The sequence below is a fragment of the Podarcis filfolensis genome, assembly GCF_964270895.1.
Source record: "Podarcis filfolensis genome assembly, chromosome: 6".
Taxonomy (NCBI): domain Eukaryota; kingdom Metazoa; phylum Chordata; class Lepidosauria; order Squamata; family Lacertidae; genus Podarcis; species Podarcis filfolensis.
Window position 1 is genome coordinate 79,722,921 of NC_139609.1, and position 12,861 is coordinate 79,735,781.

A 12,861-nucleotide genomic window follows, 5' to 3' on the forward strand; every position below is an offset into this window, starting at 1 on the left:
TGCCTTTGCTCAGTGCTTCCCAGCGGAGAGGTGACGGTGGTTTTCCTTGCTGCATCCCCTTTGCCGAGTTGATGCGCTGTGGGAACCACCGCTTGAGGCTTTGTTTGGCTGCTGGCTGGGCTTTCTGCCTTTGGCTTGGAGGGGCTCAGAAGTTGAACATACCTGTGCTTGGAAAATCCCTTATTTTGGCTGCTGATCCCTTATTTTTGAGTCTGCTGGTCCCTTATTTTCAAATCTGTAAGTTGACAGCTATGGGCACTGTGCCAGCAACCCCAACCTGCTCTTGCCCACGCTCCTTCTGAGTGACAATGAGTCCAGGAGTTTTCCAGACTGTCAACTTCAGTGTTACCATTCCAGAACCCAGCAGGAAGGTTGATGGGGACAAGACTAGAATTTGTTGGCTCCACTTTCTTTTGAGCTCCCTGCATTCGATTCCACCAGTTCCATTGGGCAATGAAGTGTCCTCCTTCACAGAGGATAGTCCTCTACTGGAAAAACTGCCAGAGGACAATTTGAAGGAGTCCTCTGTTAGAACGGCTGTCTGGTTCAAATCTGGTTTAGGAAAATGGAACCATTGGAAGGTAGACCAGAAAAAGCATTGAAGTTGCCCATCAACAGTTCCTTAACACCTGGACTCAAGTAGGCATACAGGTCTAATTATGGACTATATTTCTATTTAAATTACAGAATTTTTCCTCTGTGCATATAAATAAGCATATGGAAATACGCAAACATCTTTTTTGTGCTCTTCTTTGGTGATGCACTTCCTAGCTTACCCTTATCATACCCTCCAAGCCAAAATCTGGAATGCCACCATCTTCCCATTTTTTATCACAAGAGCACAGTGGCCATTTGCGCTGCTGTGATCTCATACAATTTCTCAGTCGCCCCAAAAGCACTTTTGTAATGCGTAGCTGACCACCTTAGCAGGGTGGGATTCTGCATTCCTGTCATTCTTGGGCAACTGGTACTGCCCACAGCAAAACACACGGCTAACGAGCTCCCCTTTAATTCTCTTCCCCCACAGCCCCAACATTCTCAGCTTTGCTGGGCAACTGAACTTGGCAGCTGCTATTTAAATGGCAAGAGGCATTGTGGGAAACCTAAATTTTGGCTAGAACCAGCCGCACAATGCTGCTCAGACTGCCACTGGTGCTGCCTGTTGTTGTTTGTAGTCACTGCTAGGTAAACACACCAGAGTCCACTGATGGAGGAGAGGGCCTACTGTTATGTACTGAAGTTCTCACCCTGGGCCAGCAGGGGGGTACTGTAGATAGTTTTCACTCAGGTCCATGTATGCAAACAGTGGCGTAGCGTGGGTTGTCAGCACCCGGGGCAAGGCAAGTAATTTGTGCCCCCTAACCCGTGGATTTGCGCCCCCTAACCCGTGGATTTGCGCCCCCTAACCCTAACCCCTAGATGTTGCGCCCGGTGCGGCCGGCCCCCCTGCACCCCCACGCTACGCCACTGTATGCAAATAAGGAATTGAAAGTGACGTTCGGTGATTGGCTAGTTACAGAAAGTGGTTACTGTTGCGTTGTAGTGGAGCTACAGGCTGGCTGAACCCTTCAGTTCAGTTCTGTTCTGGCCTGTGAATAAACAAGAGCTGTTTGAAGAATCGCTGTGTCGTCTGATATGTTCACCCACAACTTAACACCTACCTAAGGACCCCTGAAACCTGTAGCCAACCTTGTCAAAGAGTAAAGTCGGTGCAAGTTGGCACAAGTGTGCTGCGCTGCCCAGAGTCCCCCCCACAGTCAAAATGGCTCCTTGCCTAGCAATCTTTGGTTTGGTCAGCTTAGTGCCAGGCTTTGAATCCCTGTTACATTTCAAATGCACGACTTTACCAGCATTATTGCAAAGCAATGCATAACAAATGCAGTAATATCAGGCTAAGGCCAGTGCCAGAGGTACCATAACAAAAGTATGCTCCTATTAAATTGGCGCTTTCTCTACAGACATCGCCTGAAGCTGCCAAGACATGGTAGTTTTTTCATTACCATATGTGCTGATCTTTCTCTCTGCTCCTGTAATAACTCATGATTAGGAGGTGGCACAGAGCCACACGGACTTGGGGAGGCCTCATTCACTTCTGAACTGATTGTCAGGCTTGACGTTCCCCCGCTAAGCATTATAGCTTCCATTTCCAAGATCCTATTTAGTCACTGTTTGTATGCATTGGCATAATTATCTTACTGAAATGAGCGAGGAAGGAATGAAAGAAGGGGGTCATAGGCCTCTAGTCTCAGTTGCGGAATTGTGGAAAACAAGGCAATAGGAGTGAACTACAGTGGCTAGAAATCTTTGAGTGGGGAAATGAGCTTTGAATGTGCTTTAAAGGTATAGTGTATACACAGCCTTATACGTTAATGGCAGCTGACAAATTTTCACAGGCCTGTAATTATGACCAAACATTTAGCACGGAACAATCTGTATTTAAAGAAGGAGCTTCTTTTGGAAACAAGAAACATCCAGCCAATAATTCTGCAGTTGAGAGATTTGTGGAGTCATAGGACTTTTACAGCTGCTGTCTCCTGACACAGTGTCCTCTGAGATAGAGCTTGTTAGCTCTGACGTTAAGGTAAGGAATTACCTGGGAACTAAAAATATTTCTGTAAGTCTTCGGAAGAAGCAACAGGACTGGCTCGAGACACTTTGCTGCCTGAGGCGGAGCAGCAATAACACTTCCCCAAGCCAAGGTGCCTTTTACTATGACTCATTTACAGCCACAGAGTAAGAGAATAACAGACTGCATTTACATAGGCAGGGTTATTTTTTAAAATCAAGAATGGGGACCTCAGTCCTGTGGGCCAAATGTGTCTTTCTATCAGCCCCCAGGCCACACCCCTCACCGGTCCTGGTGTGCCTGGCTGGAATGTGTCCTTGAGAACAGAGCAAACCCCTGCCCAGGTTGAAGTTTTTGAGCTATTTTTAACAAAAATATCCAAAAACTGACACTGCTGACATGGGTGTCCAGATTTCCACCCAGACACTGCTAGAGACAGCAGTATTCCAGATATGTCGAGGAAATTCCAGACGTATGGCAACCCTAGTTAAGGATACTGGAAATTATAGCTCTGTGAGGGGGTAAACTGCAGTTCCCAGGACTTGTTGGTGGAGCAATGTATGATGGGTAAGCAGCATCAGTCTGGTTGCTTTTGTTTGTAGAAGCAGGAAGGTTGTCACATTGTCCCGTGCCTCAGGCAGTGAAATGGGTTGAGCCAACCCTATGCACAAGAGTTTAACTACTGCCATTTTCCTGAGGGTGGCACTCATTTACAGCTCTGATAGAGGGAGCAAGAGAAAAACATGTAAGGCTGCAGTCCTGTACACACTTACCTGTGGGACTAAGTCTCATTGAACAAAGTGGGACCTACTTCTGAGTAGACATGCACAGGATTGCACTGTAAATATGTCTGTATTTTACAAAGGGTTGAGGAGTCGCTGGTGTCTCTTTTTTGCACATCTGTCTAATTCCAAATACAGTGGTACCTCGGGTTAAGAACTTAATTCGTTCTGGAGGTCCGTTCGTAACCTGAAACTGTTCTTAACCTGAAGCACCACTTTATCTAATGGGGCCTCCTGCTGCCATCGCACCGCTGGAGCACAATTTCTGTTCTCATCCTGAAGCAAAGTTCTTAACCTGAGGTACTATTTCTGGGTTAGTGGAGTCTGTAACCTGAAGCGTCTGTAACCTGAAGCGTCTGTAACCTGAAGCGTATATAACCTGAGATACCACTGTATAGGGAGATGAGGGTTGAGGAAAACTTTGCGTTCAAATGTCCTTCATGGATAGATTTCTCTAACCACAGAGGTGCCCGGCTTTGATCTGCAACAGCTGCATGCCATGTTCAGTGACCCAAAATGCAATGCTGGACCTGATGGTACAATGCCACACCTCTGTGGCTTGCAGAGGCACCAGGCATTACGTGTTGCAATTGGTTCTGATGGGTTGGCAGTGTCAGGTCAATGATGGGCCTTTCTGAGCCCTAGGAGTCTTGGCACGAGCCTGACCATGCTTGTCTTCTGATCCTAGGCCTGTTGACACTAACTGCTTTTGAGGGCCACTTGAGAAGCCCTTGAGACGATGGAGCATGCCTGAAAGACTTACCATGCTTCATTCCAAAGGGAATCAAAACAGCTGGTGAGGAAACTGCTCTACATCCTTGCTCAGAGTTGCTAGGAGGAAGCCAGAGGACTGAGATATGTCCCTTCTCAAATTTGCAGAGGGTTTGTTGCTGGAGAGCTGCTGGGACTTGGGGTGACTGGGAACAAATTTGCAAATTTACAAATTTGCAAATCTAAAGTGCCCTCAGACTCCATGCTGGAGTCATCTGGTTCTGGGCAGAAACACGGTTATTACCTGCAATTCAAGCTTCTGGAAAACTCTGGTTGCATACTAGGAAGGAATTCTAAAGTGCCGGGAAAGCTGAGTTAGGGAACAGTAGGCTGACTATTGAAAAGTTTGTTGTAAACATTGTCATTGATTGGCTTTTGGAGGGAGACAATGTCCTCCTTTTGAGGAAGAAGGCACTAGCTCAGTTGTGGTAGAGTGCTCTTGCTTTGCATGCAAATGTACCTAGGTCCAGTCCTTGGTGGTATGTCCAGGGAGTGATGGGAAAGTTCCCTGGATGAAAAGAGTTTTGGAGAGCTACTTCCAGTTAGCAAAGGCAATCCTGTCCTAGATGTACCCATGACCTAACTCTTTATTGGGCAATTTCCTGTGAATGTGGCTTGGCTTTCTAGAAAGCAATTTGCCTGAGGACACCCCAGATGACCTCACAACTAAACCAATCTGGGGGTGCGTTGTGTAAGGGCTGTTCTTCTTTGTTGTTGTTGAAAGTGCAGAGCTATTGAGAGAAAAACACTAGGGTGGAATCTACACACACATAAAAAATGCTGTGAAAATGCTTTTAAAAATGTTTTGAAAAATATGTGGAATTTCCCATAGCTGACTGTCGCCATCTAGCGTCACATTTGTATATTGCACTCTACAACACACTTAAAACGTTTATTTGCAGCTGTATAGCTGAGTCGCAGGCTGAGAAGTAAATGGCTTGGTGACAGCGCCGGCAGGGTGAGGCAGCTGCCTTGGGTGGCAGAAGCCCAAAAGGCAGTTCCCCTGTTGCTGCAGTGGCAGGGCAGCAGTGGGATGGGGCAGCATGTTCCCGTTTTGCCTCAGGCAGCAAAACATGTTGAACTGCCCCTGCTTAGTGAGCTGGCAATCCATTTCTCAAGAGCCAGTGGCCAAGGTGGAGCAAATCAGGGGCAGTTGGCCTGATGGAGCTGCCCCTCTTACCTTGATGGTGCAGGCAGAGAGGCAATGGCAAGGTCAGGACTGTGCAGGCAGTCTGGCGTAGCCAATCCAGGCCTCTCACTGGTGGTGTGTGCACACATCCCCAAGTTGTCCACCATCTTGCCCTTTCCCTACCATCCAGGTAGGCAGCAATGAAGCTGCTATCTGGAGACTGCATCTGCAACATTGCTCTCCAGGAAGCTAACTATCTGTAGAGAGAGAAGTCAACAGAGGGAAGAAAACTCAAGTTAAACTCTTTTTGTGTGCCTGCAGGACAGTGAGCTGCAACCCGGACCCAACAGCAGTTTTAAATATTCAGACTGAAGCCCCAGGCCACACTCAGCCAGTTTCCAGACTGCAGATCAATCTAGGTAAGAGCACAGAGGCTGCTTAGTGATCACTTTGATCACTGCAGTTCAAACTCGGGCTCTTAGCAGAGGCTTCAGTTTGGCCCATGAGGCTATCCCTGCATCTTAAAATAATGGTGGCATGCCAGTTGATTGGGTAAAGTTAGTATTTCTTTGGTAACCACTTCACATTCTGAAATGATTTCTTTGAAGGCTCCAGAGCATTAGAATAATTCCGGCTAGAAATAATAAAAAAGTGAGCAAAGGAGTCCTGATTCATTTACAAATCGAGCTGGAGCAAATCATGAAAGCTATAGAAGCATGCAATTTCAATCGGATGCTTTAATGTCTGCCTAGTGAGGTCTATAATGATTCCCCGCCCCTTGTTGAGACTTTCCTACAGCCTGCAGAAAAAACTGAATGAGATATTCAGCAAGGAGGCCTAAAATCCAACAAAGAAGGATTTTAATGATACACTCAGTGCTTAATGGTGACTTCACATTCAGTCCACCTGCTGGGGACTTGGGCTGGCTCTAGGGATCGGGCGAATCTGAATTTTTGCTTTCTCTCATTTTGTGTGTGTGTGTGTTATTAAATAGTCCTCCTGAAAATTTACTATCATTTTAGTGCATTTCTCCCAAATATGCCCCTTTTTATATGTGACTTTGTCTAATTGGGAAACCCAGCCAGATGGGCGGGGTATAAATAATAAAATTATTATTAACATTATTAATACTCAGTTTTTTCAAATGAAATTTCCTTATATACAATGCAGTTTTGTATGCTATTTCCATGATGATTATATGCATCTTTATAGACTTGGCTCAGTCCACCCATGAGGTAGTTTGAAGCAGCTGCCTCAGGCAGCAGAAACCCCTGAGGCGGTACCATTGTAGATGCCCCACCTGCTACTTCTGCTGGTGGCAGAGAAGTAGTACCGCATCAGTGCCTATATCTTGCCAAAACCTTGTGAGATCTCACACAGCACGAGAGAAATCTCATGAGATCTTGCCAGAAATGGGTACCAGTGGTGGTACTGCTTCTCCACGACTGGTGGAGGTGGCGGGCCAGGGCGGCATTTCTTGTGTTGCCTCAAGCGGCGAAACTGGGTGCGCCGGCTCTGCTTTAGACTCACTTTACTATATTCGTGCAGATTACTTGGCTGGGGAACTATGCTGCCAAATTCGGAGATGTTTGTATTTTGAAGGGTGGCCATGTTCAGCTTGTGTATAATTTTGGAAAGTATGAACTAGGTAAGGGACGCAGGTGGTGTTGTGGTCTAAACTACTGAGCCTAGGGCTTGCTGATAAGAAGGTCAGTGGTTCAAATCCCTGCGACGGGGGTGAGCTCCTATTGTTCAGTCCCCGCTCCTGCCCACCTAGCAGTTCGAAAGCACGTCAAGTTCAAGTAGATAAATAGGTACCACTCCGGCGGGAAGGTAAACAGGGTTTCTGTGCACTGCTCTGGTTCCCCAGAAGCGGCTTAGTCATGCTGACCACATGACCCGGAAGCTGTACGCAGGCTCCCTCGGCCAATAAAGCGAGATGAGCGCTGCAACCCCAGAATCGTCTGCGACTGGACTTAGCTGTCAGGGGTACCTTTACCTTTACCTTTATGAACTAGGTAGGCTTGCCTTTTTGTCACCCCAGGTGTGGTAAGCTGTTGCCTCATCTTGCCTCTGCTTCCTGCACATTTTGTCATATGTAGTTTAAAAAGTTTGATTAACCTAATCAGTTTTATTTCAAAGAAAAAGCAGCGTTTTGCCATGGTGGGCAAAACGATCCCTTCATTGCAGGGAGTTGGACTAGATGACTCTCATGTTCCCCTTCCAATTCTACAGTTCTGTTGTCCTATTCTGTATGGACTGGGGCGTTAATCGGCTTCTTGCTGAAAATTCCTCCATGTGGCTGTAATTTGCTCACATCTTTGTGGACAAATAAGAACTAGGGAGAGTTTTTGAAGAAAACTGCCATACACTCATAGTCCATTCTTGGCCCCGTGGCTCCTTTTTATGAAAATAAAAGTGTTAAGCTTAAACACTTTTTTTATTTTTTTATTTACAAAACCCTATTTATCATAACATGTAGTTTGGCTCTAAAGCAATTATTTCCCCTGCATTGTTCGTCATGCACAAAATCACATCTTGCATTGTAGGAAATGGCTGAGCCCACTTGAATGCTCACGAATTTCAACTGACAATCACTCACATGAATTAAAGTACCCACCCTTCTCTCTCATGAGCAGGTGCTATTTACCTGTTCTTTTAGTCTCATTTTATACACTTCAGGCATTGGGTACAAAAAGCCATTTTCGATGACTCTTATTACCAGCTCTGAGCCATCACGGCAAGTTACTATAGAAATAGTTAAATCTAAATGGAAATAAGTGCACATACTAAACATTCACTGCTCAGTTTTAACAATACCTTTTTATTTATTTCTACAATCTGGAGGAAGGGTCCATTGCTTTTAAAATCTGTAGACATTTGGACGTATTTTACAAGACAGTACAGTTTTTGAATGTCACACAATGATCACAGTTTCATACCACCACATGCATATAAAGACACGTTTAAAAGTCTTTTTCTTTTCTTTTACAGAAACAATTGGAGAGGTCAATAAACTTCAACAAGTAAGGATTAAATTAAAGTTACCAAAAATAAATATTTTAAAAAGTAAGACTCTTAAGTGCACTAGTTTATGGCTAATGGAATCCTTGTTCCTCCCAAACATATGGGAATTGTTAATGCTCAGATGGTGAAATGTCTTGATGCATTGAGTCTTGAGAGTATGGGCCATGAATGCAAAGAATCCATATACAATTTAGCAGACCAGTTGCTGTTGTATATCAGCTGATGCACAAATCCAGCTCCTGGATTTGATTTGTTGCTTTCTGCAATGAGCTAGAGTGTACATTCTACAAGGTAAAGATCCAAAACTGCATTTCTTTTCTTTTTTAAATCCCCCCTTTCCCCCCATTTAATCCCCTTAAAATCTATAATCTCATGATGCAGTTTCCCATTATAATTCTGTTCTGAAGGCTGCTTTTTAAAACCCCTGTCCCTTTAAACAAACCATCCGCTCAGCTACGCTTGTCACAACCACGCCTGCAGTCTCTAAAAGAGTGTGAAAATTGCACAACGATGCCAGCCATTTGGCTGCTTCTGGTGATGCCATTTGGGGCCTGTTGACTCTGCCCTAAAATGGCATGCAGGGGGGAGAGACCTAATGAAACACACCACTGAAAGCAAGAATGGGGGGGGGGTGAGTGAGGACCTTAACAGCAACAAGGCCACTCTGGACCCGCTGTGCAAGCGATTCCAACATTTCTGCCTTTGAGATCCCTTGATACCTCAGAAGTAGCCGGTGCTCAAGTAAGACTGCACTACATGGGTGGATATTGCAAGTGAGATGAGCAGAAGCACACTGCTAGCCAGGTTCACCAAAAAGTCTTGCTATTCTATAGCTTTTCTAGGCTCATGTCGCCTTGCCAGTCATTCTCTTCGTGGAGCACTGCTTACATGGGACTCAGCTATACAGCTGCAAATAAATCATTTTAAGTGCAATATACAATGTGACTCTAGATGGCGATGGTGAGCCTTATGGAAAATTCAATGTATTTTTGAAAAAAGGTTTTAATAAAAAGCATTTTAGAACATTTTTTATATGTGTGTAGATTCCACCATGGTCTGTGGCTAGTACTCCCATTCTAAATAAAAGCTGCTTTAGGTAGCTGAAATAGCAGAGGCCTGTGCTTTCCAAGCAGGCTACGTTGAATTATTTTCATTCTGCTGTACTGAATGCACTCACTGCAGTATTCCTGTGCAACCCTAGGAGCAAAGGAGCCTGCCTTTTACTGAATCCAGCAGTGGTCTATCTTGTTCTGTATTGTTTATGTGAACAGACAGCAGCTCTCTGGGGTCTTTCCTAGCCCTCCCTGAAGTGCCAAGAGCCGTGGCTCTTCTGCATACAATGCATGTCGTGCTGTTGCCTGTACCCTTCCCCTATGCAGAGATGTACCAGAATCATAAAATTGTAGCACTGAAAGGTACCCCAAGGGACATCTAGTCCAACCCCTGCAATGCAGGAATCCTACCCACAGCCACCCCTGGGTGGGCTTGAACCACCAACCTTCTGGTTAACAGCCAGACACAATGACCCATTACGCCACAGAGGGAAATACTAGTAGTGCGTCACTTTGAAGGATGTATTTACAGGATTAATTATCAAGCAGGACTTTTGTTGTAGTAATTATTTAATCTGGGGAAAAGTTAGTTGCTCATTTTTTTTGGGGGGGCAATAGTTCTTTTGATGTTGCGGCTGTGTTTCCATAGCTGAAAAGTTCACAGAAGACAGAGCAAAGAGAAGATGAGAAGCAACTCTGTAGATACACAAAAATAAACAGGCAAAGACTCCTAACAAGTTTCCTGGTGTAAGAGAAATATTTTTTCTTTTAAAAAATGCAGCTCTCTGTGGCCAAAAACACTGGCTATCTGGTCTCAGTGGCCAAGAATGTCACATTGAGACAAGCATTTCTGCAGCAAAGGGGGGGGGGCAAGAAATGAGGGGAAGAAAAGGAAGCATGCAAGGAAAATAACCAAAATAACTAAAATACTGTTCAATGACTCAGGATTACAAGGCAGAAACTTAAATCCCAGTTGGGAAGGACTGTCTGAAGGCCTGTTCACAGATGTGTGCGTATTGTGCGTGAACATTCAACGGTTGACTCACAGACTCCTGTTTGTGTCGACTGAGCTTTAAAGAGCGGGTTTTCATGGGGAAAGCTCTGGAGGGAAAAAAACAACGGTGCTCAGACGTGGAGTTTTAAAGCACAGATTTCTGCCCAAAAAGCGCAAGGCAAAAAATAATTGTGGGTGAGCCCTGAGTTCCACCTTGGGAACTGTGGCTGAAGGGAGGCCTAGAAATATAGTAAAGAAAATAAAATAAGGGGTGATGTGGAAGTTTGATCAGGAGCATTTGATTCACCAATGAATATCGGGTCAGAAAGCAGTAGCTTAGATTCTTGCCTCTGGAAGCCCAGTTTTGGGGATTTCCTGCTTAATGCTGAGAAGAACATGCACCTTTTAATTAGAGAAAGACCCTGACACGGCAGGAATGGCAGGGGGTTCCTTCAGATGTTACTGAACTACAACACCCATCATTGGTGCTCTTGGCCATGCTGGCTGGTGCTGAGGGGAGCTGGACTCCAACGTCCCCTGGAAGGTCAAAGGTTCTCAACGCCTGCTCTAACCAGACTATTCACTTTATAACTTATTTATTTGTAGCCCCCCCTCCATTTTGTTACTATATTTTAAAACTGAGTGGAGAGGGTAGAGGAAGGGCCACACTGGTATCCAAGAAATAGATTGAGATGAGAGTGTCAGTTGATCAATCAATAATTGAAAACATTTCCCCCCCTCAACAGCTGATTCAAGAAAAGCTGTTTTTCACTTGATCTAAATTTCCTCTCTTGTTGGACAAAGGCAGGTCTGTTTCAAAACTGGATGCCGATGAAATGGAAATAGGCCTTTATTGTGTACTTATTGCCTTTGTATCCTATTCTTTCTCCAGGGAGCTTAGGGCAGAGTATATGGGATCATAGCTAGACTCCCATATCACTTTACTAAGTGTAATCCCCACTGAACTTGAAAGAGAGATACCTTGGAGTAGGCAGGTGTAAGATTGTGCTGTACCTGACTAGACTTTTGGCTTACTGTGGAGATCTGGCTTCTTTTCTGTACAATTTGGGGAAGGCTACTGTGTTCTGGAATAAGGAATGCCCCCTATTAGCTATGTACTGGATTGAGTGGTGAAGCAGAGGTGCATAAATGACCTTCCAGCGGCCAAGTCACTGCTGCATACTAGGGAGCAGAAAAGGTGATGCAGTGGCAAGGTTATTGCAGTGCAAACGTATCAACAGAACCAATTTGATGTTCCTGCCAGTGCATTAGCACTACACCACCTTCCCCACTGCCTTACCCCTCACCCTCCTGGTAAGCAGCAGGGAGGTCACTCCACTCCACCATGTTGCCTGCTCCTGGAGCTGTTGTGAACTAGAATGAAGAACAACACATGTTCTTAACATCACTCGTTTGTAGTAAATGAGCACTTTTTAAAACAGGTTCATCCCTAGTATAATCTCTTCTGTTTCTCCAGCAGCCAAGTTTCCAAAGTTGGGCAGCGTCCAAAGGCCATACCAAAGGTGTAGCTTTCCATTGGCTGTAGTGCTATGTGGCACAAGCATTTTAGCCTAAGGTAAAACAGCGCTCTTGTATTAAGTTCTTTGCCTTAGAAGAGGGCTGGCCAACAACTCTTGCACTATTTTCTCTTGGTTTCAGCATGGGGATGTTTGTAGCAGATCCTTAACCTCGCCAGTTGCAGCGTTGTAATTTCTGCAGAGAACCTGTGTGAGTGAGCAGTGCTTCTTTAGAGGAGCACAGGAAGGTGCCTTAGACCCAGTAGCAGCCAGCATGGTGGGGCAGAGGCACTTACCTGACCTCCTGATAGGTGAATCACTGCTGCTTACTGGGAGGGAGAGGGGCAAAGTGGTGGTGTAGTGCAAACACATTGGCAGCAACAGTGGATTGACTCTGCTGGTGCATTTGCACTGCACCAACCTTGCTAGCTTGCCCTTCTCCCTTCTGGTAAGCAGCAGTGACTCACCTGTTAGGAAGTCAGGATAGCACCATTCTGTGCACTACTGCTTATACCAGATAAAGCTATTTGTCCATCTAGTGTGGCTTTTTCTGTCTGGCACTGGCTCCCCGGGACCTCTGGCAGAAAAGTCTATCCCATCACCTGCTACACGGCCCCTTTTAGCTGGAGATGCCTGGGACTGAAATTACATACCCAATGAGTTCGTGTTGCATAGTTCTTTGCTTTCTCCCACATAACGGAATGCCGTTGGCTTCTCTTTGGGGCAAGAAATAAATCACTTAAGATGGGGACACCATTACAGTCAGGGCAAAACCCACCTACCAGACCACTACATGGCCTCACTTCCACCAGCTGGAACTTCTGTGGGTTGTGCAATTTATAGAAGAATATCCAGGCCTTTAGGGCTGGGAGAATATACCGATTTTGGTTTCTCCCAGTTTCTCATAGCCAGCATGGCTACTAATCAGGGATGATGGGAGTTGTAGTATACATACTTCCTGCCCATCCTAATGAATGCATTTCACTACTTCTACCTGCGTAAAAGGTTCCTAAACTGGATAAT